The 13,712-nt window shown below is 52.6% G+C and overlaps 18 non-coding genes and 1 pseudogene across 18 annotated transcripts; all 19 read left to right on the top strand.

Moving 5' to 3' along the window:
• The first annotated feature begins 61 nt into the window (after nucleotides 1–61).
• LOC146192846 (5S ribosomal RNA) lies at nucleotides 62–180 on the top strand. Its single transcript, XR_014707016.1, has one exon. It is a non-coding gene; the product is annotated as a 5S ribosomal RNA (ribosomal RNA).
• A 573-nt stretch (nucleotides 181–753) lies between these two features.
• Nucleotides 754–872, top strand: LOC146192845 (5S ribosomal RNA; annotated as a pseudogene).
• A 570-nt stretch (nucleotides 873–1,442) lies between these two features.
• On the top strand, nucleotides 1,443–1,561 carry LOC146192844 (5S ribosomal RNA). Its single transcript, XR_014707015.1, has one exon. It is a non-coding gene; the product is annotated as a 5S ribosomal RNA (ribosomal RNA).
• A 569-nt stretch (nucleotides 1,562–2,130) lies between these two features.
• LOC146192843 (5S ribosomal RNA) lies at nucleotides 2,131–2,249 on the top strand. Its single transcript, XR_014707014.1, has one exon. It is a non-coding gene; the product is annotated as a 5S ribosomal RNA (ribosomal RNA).
• A 564-nt stretch (nucleotides 2,250–2,813) lies between these two features.
• On the top strand, nucleotides 2,814–2,932 carry LOC146192842 (5S ribosomal RNA). Its single transcript, XR_014707013.1, has one exon. It is a non-coding gene; the product is annotated as a 5S ribosomal RNA (ribosomal RNA).
• Nucleotides 2,933–3,504: 572 nt separating this feature from the next.
• Nucleotides 3,505–3,623, top strand: LOC146192841 (5S ribosomal RNA). Its single transcript, XR_014707012.1, has one exon. It is a non-coding gene; the product is annotated as a 5S ribosomal RNA (ribosomal RNA).
• A 572-nt stretch (nucleotides 3,624–4,195) lies between these two features.
• Nucleotides 4,196–4,314, top strand: LOC146192840 (5S ribosomal RNA). Its single transcript, XR_014707010.1, has one exon. It is a non-coding gene; the product is annotated as a 5S ribosomal RNA (ribosomal RNA).
• Nucleotides 4,315–4,878: 564 nt separating this feature from the next.
• Nucleotides 4,879–4,997, top strand: LOC146192839 (5S ribosomal RNA). The gene has a single exon (XR_014707009.1). It is a non-coding gene; the product is annotated as a 5S ribosomal RNA (ribosomal RNA).
• Nucleotides 4,998–5,569: 572 nt separating this feature from the next.
• Nucleotides 5,570–5,688, top strand: LOC146192838 (5S ribosomal RNA). Its single transcript, XR_014707007.1, has one exon. It is a non-coding gene; the product is annotated as a 5S ribosomal RNA (ribosomal RNA).
• A 572-nt stretch (nucleotides 5,689–6,260) lies between these two features.
• Nucleotides 6,261–6,379, top strand: LOC146192837 (5S ribosomal RNA). Its single transcript, XR_014707006.1, has one exon. It is a non-coding gene; the product is annotated as a 5S ribosomal RNA (ribosomal RNA).
• Nucleotides 6,380–6,952: 573 nt separating this feature from the next.
• Nucleotides 6,953–7,071, top strand: LOC146192836 (5S ribosomal RNA). Its single transcript, XR_014707005.1, has one exon. It is a non-coding gene; the product is annotated as a 5S ribosomal RNA (ribosomal RNA).
• A 570-nt stretch (nucleotides 7,072–7,641) lies between these two features.
• On the top strand, nucleotides 7,642–7,760 carry LOC146192835 (5S ribosomal RNA). The gene has a single exon (XR_014707004.1). It is a non-coding gene; the product is annotated as a 5S ribosomal RNA (ribosomal RNA).
• A 569-nt stretch (nucleotides 7,761–8,329) lies between these two features.
• On the top strand, nucleotides 8,330–8,448 carry LOC146192834 (5S ribosomal RNA). Its single transcript, XR_014707003.1, has one exon. It is a non-coding gene; the product is annotated as a 5S ribosomal RNA (ribosomal RNA).
• A 564-nt stretch (nucleotides 8,449–9,012) lies between these two features.
• LOC146192833 (5S ribosomal RNA) lies at nucleotides 9,013–9,131 on the top strand. Its single transcript, XR_014707002.1, has one exon. It is a non-coding gene; the product is annotated as a 5S ribosomal RNA (ribosomal RNA).
• A 572-nt stretch (nucleotides 9,132–9,703) lies between these two features.
• On the top strand, nucleotides 9,704–9,822 carry LOC146192832 (5S ribosomal RNA). The gene has a single exon (XR_014707073.1). It is a non-coding gene; the product is annotated as a 5S ribosomal RNA (ribosomal RNA).
• Nucleotides 9,823–10,394: 572 nt separating this feature from the next.
• Nucleotides 10,395–10,513, top strand: LOC146192831 (5S ribosomal RNA). Its single transcript, XR_014707001.1, has one exon. It is a non-coding gene; the product is annotated as a 5S ribosomal RNA (ribosomal RNA).
• A 572-nt stretch (nucleotides 10,514–11,085) lies between these two features.
• On the top strand, nucleotides 11,086–11,204 carry LOC146192830 (5S ribosomal RNA). The gene has a single exon (XR_014707000.1). It is a non-coding gene; the product is annotated as a 5S ribosomal RNA (ribosomal RNA).
• Nucleotides 11,205–11,774: 570 nt separating this feature from the next.
• Nucleotides 11,775–11,893, top strand: LOC146192829 (5S ribosomal RNA). The gene has a single exon (XR_014706999.1). It is a non-coding gene; the product is annotated as a 5S ribosomal RNA (ribosomal RNA).
• A 569-nt stretch (nucleotides 11,894–12,462) lies between these two features.
• On the top strand, nucleotides 12,463–12,581 carry LOC146192828 (5S ribosomal RNA). Its single transcript, XR_014707069.1, has one exon. It is a non-coding gene; the product is annotated as a 5S ribosomal RNA (ribosomal RNA).
• The last annotated feature ends 1,131 nt before the right edge of the window (nucleotides 12,582–13,712 follow it).

The raw sequence follows: 13,712 nt of genomic DNA, 5'->3' as shown, positions 1-13,712 counted from the left end.
GCTGCATGTGTAGTCAGAGGCGTTAAAACAGTACATAAGCCTCTCGAAACGACTGTTTCTCGCCATCGGCCATACCATGCTGAATACGCCGGTTCTCGTCCGATCACCGAAGCTAAGCAGCATTGGGCTCGGTCAGTACTTGGGAGGGAGACCACCTGGGAACACCGAGTGCTGATGGCACTTCTTTTGTTTTTGTTTTCTCCCAGCCCGCAGCTGGCTTCTTCATTTTTTTTTTCTCCCTGTCACTTTGGCGTCGCAAATTCCACTGGCTGCTGATGAGCCGAGCAGGCCGGGTCACGTTTATTTGTGTGTCGATTCAATCATCACTTTGCGCGCATGCACGGAGAGATGCGACGCGCATATGTATACGGTGCAGAATTACTCGAGGCGATCGCGTGCGTGGCTTCTCGGTGTCAGTTTGACGCGTACGTGCCTCATTCACCAGTTTGCAGTGCAATTTTCACAGTTTTTGAGACCATTTGGCGTGGCCACAAGCGCACAGTTCGGGCTCATCGGCGCCCGGACTGCAGTCCGTGCACCCTGCATCCATGTGTAAACAACTCGCGATCGCCGCTCTCGCACTGCTCTTCAATTTTTGTAGTGCCAACGCGCGCTCGGTTCGTCAGAATGGTTGGAAACAGCTCAGAACATGTAAATGAGCACTCGGTGCCTCATAACAAAGCCAGCGCTTAGCTGCATGTGTAGTCAGAGGCGTTAAAACAGTACATAAGCCTCTCGAAACGACTGTTTCTCGCCATCGGCCATACCATGCTGAATACGCCGCTTCTCGTCCGATCACCGAAGCTAAGCAGCATTGGGCTCGGTCAGTACTTGGGAGGGAGACCACCTGGGAACACCGAGTGCTGATGGCACTTCTTTTGTTTTTGTTTTCTCCCAGCCCGCAGCTGGCTTCTTCATTTTTTTTTTTCTCCCTGTCACTTTGGCGTCGCAAATTCCACTGGCTGCTGATGAGCCGAGCAGGCCGGGTCACGTTTGTGTGTCAATTCAATCATCACTTTGCGCGCATGCACGGAGAGATGCGACGCGCATATGTATACGGTGCAGAATTACTCGAGGCGATCGCGTGCGTGGCTTCTCGGTGTCAGTTTGACGCGTACGTGCCTCATTCACCAGTTTGCAGTGCAATTTTCACAGTTTTTGAGACCATTTGGCGTGGCCACAAGCGCACAGTTCGGGCTCATCGGCGCCCGGACTGCAGTCCGTGCACCCTGCATCCATGTGTAAACAACTCGCGATCGCCGCTCTCGCACTGCTCTTCAATTTTTGTAGTGCCAACGCGCGCTCGGTTCGTCAGAATGGTTGGAAACAGCTCAGAACATGTAAATGAACACTCGGTGCCTCATAACAAAGACAGCGCTTAGCTGCATGTGTAGTCAGAGGCGTTAAAACAGTACATAAGCCTCTCGAAACGACTGTTTCTCGCCATCGGCCATACCATGCTGAATACGCCGGTTCTCGTCCGATCACCGAAGCTAAGCAGCATTGGGCTCGGTCAGTACTTGGGAGGGAGACCACCTGGGAACACCGAGTGCTGATGGCACTTCTTTTGTTTTTGTTTTCTCCCAGCCCGCAGCTGGCTTCTTCATTTTTTTTTTCTCCCTGTCACTTTGGCGTCGCAAATTCCACTGGCTGCTGATGAGCCGAGCAGGCCGGGTCACGTTTGTGTGTCAATTCAATCATCACTTTGCGCGCATGCACGGAGAGATGCGACGCGCATATGTATACGGTGCAGAATTACTCGAGGCGATCGCGTGCGTGGCTTCTCGGTGTGAGTTTGACGCGTACGTGCCTCATTCACCAGTTTGCAGTGCAATTTTCACAGTTTTTGAGACCATTTGGCGTGGCCACAAGCGCACAATTCGGAATCATCGGCGCCCGGACTGCAGTCCGTGCACCCTGCATCCATGTGTAAACAACTCGCGATCGCCGCTCTCGCACTGCTCTTCAATTTTTGTAGTGCCAACGCGCGCTCGGTTCGTCAGAATGGTTGGAAACAGTTCAGAACATGTAAATGAGCACTCGGTGCCTCATAACAAAGACAGCGCTTAGCTGCATGTGTAGTCAGAGGCGTTAAAACAGTGCCTAAGCCTCTCGAAACGACTGTTTCTCGCCATCGGCCATACCATGCTGAATACGCCGGTTCTCGTCCGATCACCGAAGCTAAGCAGCATTGGGCTCGGTCAGTACTTGGGAGGGAGACCACCTGGGAACACCGAGTGCTGATGGCACTACTTTTGTTTTTGTTTTCTCCCAGCCCGTAGCTGGCTTCATTTTTTTTCTCCCTGTCACTTTGGCGTCGCAAATTCCACTGGCTGCTGATGAGCCGAGCAGGCCGGGTCACGTTTGTGTGTCAATTCAATCATCACTTTGCGCGCATGCACGGAGAGATGCGACGCGCATATGTATACGGTGCAGAATTACTCGAGGCGGTCGCGTGCGTGGCTTCTCGGTGTCAGTTTGACGCGTACGTGCCCCATTCACCAGTTTGGAGTGCAATTTTCACAGTTTTTGAGACCATTTGGCGTGGCCACAAGCGCACAGTTCGGGCTCATCGGCGCACGGACTGCAGTCCGTGCACCATGCATCCATGTGTAAACAACTCGCGATCGTTGCTCTCGCACTGCTCTTCATTTTTTGGAGTGCCAAAGCGCGCTCGGTTCGCCAGAATGGTTGGAAACAGCTCAGAACATGTAAATGAACACTCGGTGCCTCATAACAAAGACAGCGCTTAGCTGGATGTGTAGTCAGAGGTGTTAAAACAGTACATAAGCCTCTCGAAACGACTGTTTCTCGCCATCGGCCATACCATGCTGAATACGCCGGTTCTCGTCCGATCACCGAAGCTAAGCAGCATTGGGCTCGGTCAGTACTTGGGAGGGAGACCACCTGGGAACACCGAGTGCTGATGGCACTTCTTTTGTTTTTGTTTTCTCCCAGCCCGCAGCTGGCTTCTTCATTTTTTTTTCTCCCTGTCACTTTGGCGTCGCAAATTCCACTGGCTGCTGATGAGCCGAGCAGGCCGGGTCACGTTTATTTGTGTGTCGATTCAATCATCACTTTGCGCGCATGCACGGAGAGATGCGACGCGCATATGTATACGGTGCAGAATTACTCGAGGCGGTCGCGTGCGTGGCTTCTCGGTGTCAGTTTGACGCGTACGTGCCCCATTCACCAGTTTGCAGTGCAATTTTCACAGTTTTTGAGACCATTTGGCGTGGCCACAAGCGCACAGTTCGGGCTCATCGGCGCACGGACTGCAGTCCGTGCACCATGCATCCATGTGTAAACAACTCGCGATCGTTGCTCTCGCACTGCTCTTCATTTTTTGGAGTGCCAAAGCGCGCTCGGTTCGCCAGAATGGTTGGAAACAGCTCAGAACATGTAAATGAACACTCGGTGCCTCATAACAAAGACAGCGCTTAGCTGGATGTGTAGTCAGAGGTGTTAAAACAGTACATAAGCCTCTCGAAACGACTGTTTCTCGCCATCGGCCATACCATGCTGAATACGCCGGTTCTCGTCCGATCACCGAAGCTAAGCAGCATTGGGCTCGGTCAGTACTTGGGAGGGAGACCACCTGGGAACACCGAGTGCTGATGGCACTTCTTTTGTTTTTGTTTTCTCCCAGCCCGCAGCTGGCTTCTTCATTTTTTTTTCTCCCTGTCACTTTGGCGTCGCAAATTCCACTGGCTGCTGATGAGCCGAGCAGGCCGGGTCACGTTTATTTGTGTGTCGATTCAATCATCACTTTGCGCGCATGCACGGAGAGATGCGACGCGCATTTGTATACGGTGCTGAATTACTCGAGGCGATCGCGTGCGTGGCTTCTCGGTGTCAGTTTGACGCGTACGTGCCTCATTCACCAGTTTGCAGTGCAATTTTCACAGTTTTTGAGACCATTTGGCGTGGCCACAAGCGCACAGTTCGGGCTCATCGGCGCCCGGACTGCAGTCCGTGCACCCTGCATCCATGTGTAAACAACTCGCGATCGCCGCTCTCGCACTGCTCTTCAATTTTTGTAGTGCCAACGCGCGCTCGGTTCGTCAGAATGGTTGGAAACAGTTCAGAACATGTAAATGAGCACTCGGTGCCTCATAACAAAGACAGCGCTTAGCTGCATGTGTAGTCAGAGGCGTTAAAACAGTGCCTAAGCCTCTCGAAACGACTGTTTCTCGCCATCGGCCATACCATGCTGAATACGCCGGTTCTCGTCCGATCACCGAAGCTAAGCAGCATTGGGCTCGGTCAGTACTTGGGAGGGAGACCACCTGGGAACACCGAGTGCTGATGGCACTACTTTTGTTTTTGTTTTCTCCCAGCCCGTAGCTGGCTTCATTTTTTTTCTCCCTGTCACTTTGGCGTCGCAAATTCCACTGGCTGCTGATGAGCCGAGCAGGCCGGGTCACGTTTGTGTGTCAATTCAATCATCACTTTGCGCGCATGCACGGAGAGATGCGACGCGCATATGTATACGGTGCAGAATTACTCGAGGCGGTCGCGTGCGTGGCTTCTCGGTGTCAGTTTGACGCGTACGTGCCCCATTCACCAGTTTGGAGTGCAATTTTCACAGTTTTTGAGACCATTTGGCGTGGCCACAAGCGCACAGTTCGGGCTCATCGGCGCACGGACTGCAGTCCGTGCACCATGCATCCATGTGTAAACAACTCGCGATCGTTGCTCTCGCACTGCTCTTCATTTTTTGGAGTGCCAAAGCGCGCTCGGTTCGCCAGAATGGTTGGAAACAGCTCAGAACATGTAAATGAACACTCGGTGCCTCATAACAAAGACAGCGCTTAGCTGGATGTGTAGTCAGAGGTGTTAAAACAGTACATAAGCCTCTCGAAACGACTGTTTCTCGCCATCGGCCATACCATGCTGAATACGCCGGTTCTCGTCCGATCACCGAAGCTAAGCAGCATTGGGCTCGGTCAGTACTTGGGAGGGAGACCACCTGGGAACACCGAGTGCTGATGGCACTTCTTTTGTTTTTGTTTTCTCCCAGCCCGCAGCTGGCTTCTTCATTTTTTTTTCTCCCTGTCACTTTGGCGTCGCAAATTCCACTGGCTGCTGATGAGCCGAGCAGGCCGGGTCACGTTTATTTGTGTGTCGATTCAATCATCACTTTGCGCGCATGCACGGAGAGATGCGACGCGCATATGTATACGGTGCAGAATTACTCGAGGCGGTCGCGTGCGTGGCTTCTCGGTGTCAGTTTGACGCGTACGTGCCCCATTCACCAGTTTGCAGTGCAATTTTCACAGTTTTTGAGACCATTTGGCGTGGCCACAAGCGCACAGTTCGGGCTCATCGGCGCACGGACTGCAGTCCGTGCACCATGCATCCATGTGTAAACAACTCGCGATCGTTGCTCTCGCACTGCTCTTCATTTTTTGGAGTGCCAAAGCGCGCTCGGTTCGCCAGAATGGTTGGAAACAGCTCAGAACATGTAAATGAACACTCGGTGCCTCATAACAAAGACAGCGCTTAGCTGGATGTGTAGTCAGAGGTGTTAAAACAGTACATAAGCCTCTCGAAACGACTGTTTCTCGCCATCGGCCATACCATGCTGAATACGCCGGTTCTCGTCCGATCACCGAAGCTAAGCAGCATTGGGCTCGGTCAGTACTTGGGAGGGAGACCACCTGGGAACACCGAGTGCTGATGGCACTTCTTTTGTTTTTGTTTTCTCCCAGCCCGCAGCTGGCTTCTTCATTTTTTTTTCTCCCTGTCACTTTGGCGTCGCAAATTCCACTGGCTGCTGATGAGCCGAGCAGGCCGGGTCACGTTTATTTGTGTGTCGATTCAATCATCACTTTGCGCGCATGCACGGAGAGATGCGACGCGCATTTGTATACGGTGCTGAATTACTCGAGGCGATCGCGTGCGTGGCTTCTCGGTGTCAGTTTGACGCGTACGTGCCTCATTCACCAGTTTGCAGTGCAATTTTCACAGTTTTTGAGACCATTTGGCGTGGCCACAAGCGCACAGTTCGGGCTCATCGGCGCCCGGACTGCAGTCCGTGCACCCTGCATCCATGTGTAAACAACTCGCGATCGCCGCTCTCGCACTGCTCTTCAATTTTTGTAGTGCCAACGCGTGCTCGGTTCGTCAGAATGGTTGGAAACAGCTCAGAACATGTAAATGAACACTCGGTGTCTCATAACAAAGACAGCGCTTAGCTGCATGTGTAGTCAGAGGCGTTAAAACAGTACATAAGCCTCTCGAAACGACTGTTTCTCGCCATCGGCCATACCATGCTGAATACGCCGGTTCTCGTCCGATCACCGAAGCTAAGCAGCATTGGGCTCGGTCAGTACTTGGGAGGGAGACCACCTGGGAACACCGAGTGCTGATGGCACTTCTTTTGTTTTTGTTTTCTCCCAGCCCGCAGCTGGCTTCTTCATTTTTTTTTTCTCCCTGTCACTTTGGCGTCGCAAATTCCACTGGCTGCTGATGAGCCGAGCAGGCCGGGTCACGTTTATTTGTGTGTCGATTCAATCATCACTTTGCGCGCATGCACGGAGAGATGCGACGCGCATATGTATACGGTGCAGAATTACTCGAGGCGATCGCGTGCGTGGCTTCTCGGTGTCAGTTTGACGCGTACGTGCCTCATTCACCAGTTTGCAGTGCAATTTTCACAGTTTTTGAGACCATTTGGCGTGGCCACAAGCGCACAGTTCGGGCTCATCGGCGCCCGGACTGCAGTCCGTGCACCCTGCATCCATGTGTAAACAACTCGCGATCGCCGCTCTCGCACTGCTCTTCAATTTTTGTAGTGCCAACGCGCGCTCGGTTCGTCAGAATGGTTGGAAACAGCTCAGAACATGTAAATGAGCACTCGGTGCCTCATAACAAAGCCAGCGCTTAGCTGCATGTGTAGTCAGAGGCGTTAAAACAGTACATAAGCCTCTCGAAACGACTGTTTCTCGCCATCGGCCATACCATGCTGAATACGCCGGTTCTCGTCCGATCACCGAAGCTAAGCAGCATTGGGCTCGGTCAGTACTTGGGAGGGAGACCACCTGGGAACACCGAGTGCTGATGGCACTTCTTTTGTTTTTGTTTTCTCCCAGCCCGCAGCTGGCTTCTTCATTTTTTTTTTTCTCCCTGTCACTTTGGCGTCGCAAATTCCACTGGCTGCTGATGAGCCGAGCAGGCCGGGTCACGTTTGTGTGTCAATTCAATCATCACTTTGCGCGCATGCACGGAGAGATGCGACGCGCATATGTATACGGTGCAGAATTACTCGAGGCGATCGCGTGCGTGGCTTCTCGGTGTCAGTTTGACGCGTACGTGCCTCATTCACCAGTTTGCAGTGCAATTTTCACAGTTTTTGAGACCATTTGGCGTGGCCACAAGCGCACAGTTCGGGCTCATCGGCGCCCGGACTGCAGTCCGTGCACCCTGCATCCATGTGTAAACAACTCGCGATCGCCGCTCTCGCACTGCTCTTCAATTTTTGTAGTGCCAACGCGCGCTCGGTTCGTCAGAATGGTTGGAAACAGCTCAGAACATGTAAATGAACACTCGGTGCCTCATAACAAAGACAGCGCTTAGCTGCATGTGTAGTCAGAGGCGTTAAAACAGTACATAAGCCTCTCGAAACGACTGTTTCTCGCCATCGGCCATACCATGCTGAATACGCCGGTTCTCGTCCGATCACCGAAGCTAAGCAGCATTGGGCTCGGTCAGTACTTGGGAGGGAGACCACCTGGGAACACCGAGTGCTGATGGCACTTCTTTTGTTTTTGTTTTCTCCCAGCCCGCAGCTGGCTTCTTCATTTTTTTTTTCTCCCTGTCACTTTGGCGTCGCAAATTCCACTGGCTGCTGATGAGCCGAGCAGGCCGGGTCACGTTTGTGTGTCAATTCAATCATCACTTTGCGCGCATGCACGGAGAGATGCGACGCGCATATGTATACGGTGCAGAATTACTCGAGGCGATCGCGTGCGTGGCTTCTCGGTGTGAGTTTGACGCGTACGTGCCTCATTCACCAGTTTGCAGTGCAATTTTCACAGTTTTTGAGACCATTTGGCGTGGCCACAAGCGCACAATTCGGAATCATCGGCGCCCGGACTGCAGTCCGTGCACCCTGCATCCATGTGTAAACAACTCGCGATCGCCGCTCTCGCACTGCTCTTCAATTTTTGTAGTGCCAACGCGCGCTCGGTTCGTCAGAATGGTTGGAAACAGTTCAGAACATGTAAATGAGCACTCGGTGCCTCATAACAAAGACAGCGCTTAGCTGCATGTGTAGTCAGAGGCGTTAAAACAGTGCCTAAGCCTCTCGAAACGACTGTTTCTCGCCATCGGCCATACCATGCTGAATACGCCGGTTCTCGTCCGATCACCGAAGCTAAGCAGCATTGGGCTCGGTCAGTACTTGGGAGGGAGACCACCTGGGAACACCGAGTGCTGATGGCACTACTTTTGTTTTTGTTTTCTCCCAGCCCGTAGCTGGCTTCATTTTTTTTCTCCCTGTCACTTTGGCGTCGCAAATTCCACTGGCTGCTGATGAGCCGAGCAGGCCGGGTCACGTTTGTGTGTCAATTCAATCATCACTTTGCGCGCATGCACGGAGAGATGCGACGCGCATATGTATACGGTGCAGAATTACTCGAGGCGGTCGCGTGCGTGGCTTCTCGGTGTCAGTTTGACGCGTACGTGCCCCATTCACCAGTTTGGAGTGCAATTTTCACAGTTTTTGAGACCATTTGGCGTGGCCACAAGCGCACAGTTCGGGCTCATCGGCGCACGGACTGCAGTCCGTGCACCATGCATCCATGTGTAAACAACTCGCGATCGTTGCTCTCGCACTGCTCTTCATTTTTTGGAGTGCCAAAGCGCGCTCGGTTCGCCAGAATGGTTGGAAACAGCTCAGAACATGTAAATGAACACTCGGTGCCTCATAACAAAGACAGCGCTTAGCTGGATGTGTAGTCAGAGGTGTTAAAACAGTACATAAGCCTCTCGAAACGACTGTTTCTCGCCATCGGCCATACCATGCTGAATACGCCGGTTCTCGTCCGATCACCGAAGCTAAGCAGCATTGGGCTCGGTCAGTACTTGGGAGGGAGACCACCTGGGAACACCGAGTGCTGATGGCACTTCTTTTGTTTTTGTTTTCTCCCAGCCCGCAGCTGGCTTCTTCATTTTTTTTTCTCCCTGTCACTTTGGCGTCGCAAATTCCACTGGCTGCTGATGAGCCGAGCAGGCCGGGTCACGTTTATTTGTGTGTCGATTCAATCATCACTTTGCGCGCATGCACGGAGAGATGCGACGCGCATATGTATACGGTGCAGAATTACTCGAGGCGGTCGCGTGCGTGGCTTCTCGGTGTCAGTTTGACGCGTACGTGCCCCATTCACCAGTTTGCAGTGCAATTTTCACAGTTTTTGAGACCATTTGGCGTGGCCACAAGCGCACAGTTCGGGCTCATCGGCGCACGGACTGCAGTCCGTGCACCATGCATCCATGTGTAAACAACTCGCGATCGTTGCTCTCGCACTGCTCTTCATTTTTTGGAGTGCCAAAGCGCGCTCGGTTCGCCAGAATGGTTGGAAACAGCTCAGAACATGTAAATGAACACTCGGTGCCTCATAACAAAGACAGCGCTTAGCTGGATGTGTAGTCAGAGGTGTTAAAACAGTACATAAGCCTCTCGAAACGACTGTTTCTCGCCATCGGCCATACCATGCTGAATACGCCGGTTCTCGTCCGATCACCGAAGCTAAGCAGCATTGGGCTCGGTCAGTACTTGGGAGGGAGACCACCTAGGAACACCGAGTGCTGATGGCACTTCTTTTGTTTTTGTTTTCTCCCAGCCCGCAGCTGGCTTCTTCATTTTTTTTTCTCCCTGTCACTTTGGCGTCGCAAATTCCACTGGCTGCTGATGAGCCGAGCAGGCCGGGTCACGTTTATTTGTGTGTCGATTCAATCATCACTTTGCGCGCATGCACGGAGAGATGCGACGCGCATTTGTATACGGTGCTGAATTACTCGAGGCGATCGCGTGCGTGGCTTCTCGGTGTCAGTTTGACGCGTACGTGCCTCATTCACCAGTTTGCAGTGCAATTTTCACAGTTTTTGAGACCATTTGGCGTGGCCACAAGCGCACAGTTCGGGCTCATCGGCGCCCGGACTGCAGTCCGTGCACCCTGCATCCATGTGTAAACAACTCGCGATCGCCGCTCTCGCACTGCTCTTCAATTTTTGTAGTGCCAACGCGTGCTCGGTTCGTCAGAATGGTTGGAAACAGCTCAGAACATGTAAATGAACACTCGGTGTCTCATAACAAAGACAGCGCTTAGCTGCATGTGTAGTCAGAGGCGTTAAAACAGTACATAAGCCTCTCGAAACGACTGTTTCTCGCCATCGGCCATACCATGCTGAATACGCCGGTTCTCGTCCGATCACCGAAGCTAAGCAGCATTGGGCTCGGTCAGTACTTGGGAGGGAGACCACCTGGGAACACCGAGTGCTGATGGCACTTCTTTTGTTTTTGTTTTCTCCCAGCCCGCAGCTGGCTTCTTCATTTTTTTTTCTCCCTGTCACTTTGGCGTCGCAAATTCCACTGGCTGCTGATGAGCCGAGCAGGCCGGGTCACGTTTATTTGTGTGTCGATTCAATCATCACTTTGCGCGCATGCACGGAGAGATGCGACGCGCATATGTATACGGTGCAGAATTACTCGAGGCGATCGCGTGCGTGGCTTCTCGGTGTCAGTTTGACGCGTACGTGCCTCATTCACCAGTTTGCAGTGCAATTTTCACAGTTTTTGAGACCATTTGGCGTGGCCACAAGCGCACAGTTCGGGCTCATCGGCGCCCGGACTGCAGTCCGTGCACCCTGCATCCATGTGTAAACAACTCGCGATCGCCGCTCTCGCACTGCTCTTCAATTTTTGTAGTGCCAACGCGCGCTCGGTTCGTCAGAATGGTTGGAAACAGCTCAGAACATGTAAATGAGCACTCGGTGCCTCATAACAAAGCCAGCGCTTAGCTGCATGTGTAGTCAGAGGCGTTAAAACAGTACATAAGCCTCTCGAAACGACTGTTTCTCGCCATCGGCCATACCATGCTGAATACGCCGGTTCTCGTCCGATCACCGAAGCTAAGCAGCATTGGGCTCGGTCAGTACTTGGGAGGGAGACCACCTGGGAACACCGAGTGCTGATGGCACTTCTTTTGTTTTTGTTTCCTCCCAGCCCGCAGCTGGCTTCTTCATTTTTTTTTTTCTCCCTGTCACTTTGGCGTCGCAAATTCCACTGGCTGCTGATGAGCCGAGCAGGCCGGGTCACGTTTGTGTGTCAATTCAATCATCACTTTGCGCGCATGCACGGAGAGATGCGACGCGCATATGTATACGGTGCAGAATTACTCGAGGCGATCGCGTGCGTGGCTTCTCGGTGTCAGTTTGACGCGTACGTGCCTCATTCACCAGTTTGCAGTGCAATTTTCACAGTTTTTGAGACCATTTGGCGTGGCCACAAGCGCACAGTTCGGGCTCATCGGCGCCCGGACTGCAGTCCGTGCACCCTGCATCCATGTGTAAACAACTCGCGATCGCCGCTCTCGCACTGCTCTTCAATTTTTGTAGTGCCAACGCGCGCTCGGTTCGTCAGAATGGTTGGAAACAGCTCAGAACATGTAAATGAACACTCGGTGCCTCATAACAAAGACAGCGCTTAGCTGCATGTGTAGTCAGAGGCGTTAAAACAGTACATAAGCCTCTCGAAACGACTGTTTCTCGCCATCGGCCATACCATGCTGAATACGCCGGTTCTCGTCCGATCACCGAAGCTAAGCAGCATTGGGCTCGGTCAGTACTTGGGAGGGAGACCACCTGGGAACACCGAGTGCTGATGGCACTTCTTTTGTTTTTGTTTTCTCCCAGCCCGCAGCTGGCTTCTTCATTTTTTTTTTCTCCCTGTCACTTTGGCGTCGCAAATTCCACTGGCTGCTGATGAGCCGAGCAGGCCGGGTCACGTTTGTGTGTCAATTCAATCATCACTTTGCGCGCATGCACGGAGAGATGCGACGCGCATATGTATACGGTGCAGAATTACTCGAGGCGATCGCGTGCGTGGCTTCTCGGTGTCAGTTTGACGCGTACGTGCCTCATTCACCAGTTTGCAGTGCAATTTTCACAGTTTTTGAGACCATTTGGCGTGGCCACAAGCGCACAGTTCGGGCTCATCGGCGCCCGGACTGCAGTCCGTGCACCCTGCATCCATGTGTAAACAACTCGCGATCGCCGCTCTCGCACTGCTCTTCAATTTTTGTAGTGCCAACGCGCGCTCGGTTCGTCAGAATGGTTGGAAACAGCTCAGAACATGTAAATGAACACTCGGTGCCTCATAACAAAGACAGCAGTTAGCTGGATGTGTAGTCAGAGGTGTTAAAACAGTACATAAGCCTCTCGAAACGACTGTTTCTCGCCATCGGCCATACCATGCTGAATACGCCGGTTCTCGTCCGATCACCGAAGCCAAGCAGCATTGGGCTCGGTCAGTACTTGGGAGGGAGACCACCTGGGAACACCGAGTGCTGATGGCACTTCTTTTGTTTTTGTTTTCTCCCAGCCCGCAGCTGGCTTCTTCATTTTTTTTTTCTCCCTGTCACTTTGGCGTCGCAAATTCCACTGGCTGCTGATGAGCCGAGCAGGCCGGGTCACGTTTATTTGTGTGTCGATTCAATCATCACTTTGCGCGCATGCACGGAGAGATGCGACGCGCATATGTATACGGTGCAGAATTACTCGAGGCGATCGCGTGCGTGGCTTCTCGGTGTCAGTTTGACGCGTACGTGCCTCATTCACCAGTTTGCAGTGCAATTTTCACAGTTTTTGAGACCATTTGGCGTGGCCACAAGCGCACAGTTCGGGCTCATCGGCGCCCGGACTGCAGTCCGTGCACCCTGCATCCATGTGTAAACAACTCGCGATCGCCGCTCTCGCACTGCTCTTCAATTTTTGTAGTGCCAACGCGCGCTCGGTTCGTCAGAATGGTTGGAAACTGTTCAGAACATGTAAATGAGCACTCGGTGCCTCATAACAAAGACAGCGCTTAGCTGCATGTGTAGTCAGAGGCGTTAAAACAGTGCCTAAGCCTCTCGAAACGACTGTTTCTCGCCATCGGCCATACCAGGCTGGATTCTACTTCCGGCCACCGAGCGTGACGGACGTGTGTATCATGTGCTCCCAAGGAGCGGATTCAGCGGCCCAGCTGGGCCGTGGTATCAGGAGTACGGAAAGGCCTGCCAAGGATTATGAACTGGTTCTGCCGCATCTGCCTACAGGTTCGAGTGTTTTGCATACTGTGTTTTTGCATGGCGACATAAAAGCCAGGCCGTACCGGGTGGAGCACTTTCGAGACTCCCTCGCTCGTCTTTCACTTTTGCCCGAAGTGGTTGCCCTCGGGGCATATCAAATGAATCACGTATGGGCGGTAACGTTTAAAGGTGAAGAGGGGAAAGCGAAGATTTTGCAAGCCGAAGCTTTTGAAGTGAAAGAGCACCGATGCGTGGTCATTGACCCCTGCAACCAAGGCATCAGGCTAAAACTTTTCTGGCTGCTTCACGGCGTGCACGACGATGATGTGCGAGCGGCGTTGGCGGCTTATGGAAAAGTTACGGAAATTTCAAGAGACAAGTGGAGAGTGCAAGGGTGTGTCGACAAGGCTTCAACGA

The sequence above is a fragment of the Amblyomma maculatum genome, chromosome 4 (assembly GCF_055883805.1).
Source record: "Amblyomma maculatum isolate TAMU_Amacu chromosome 4, ASM5588380v1, whole genome shotgun sequence".
NCBI lineage: Eukaryota > Metazoa > Arthropoda > Arachnida > Ixodida > Ixodidae > Amblyomma > Amblyomma maculatum.
Note: the sequence above shows the minus strand (reverse complement) of the source record. Positions and strands in the feature narration are given on the sequence as shown.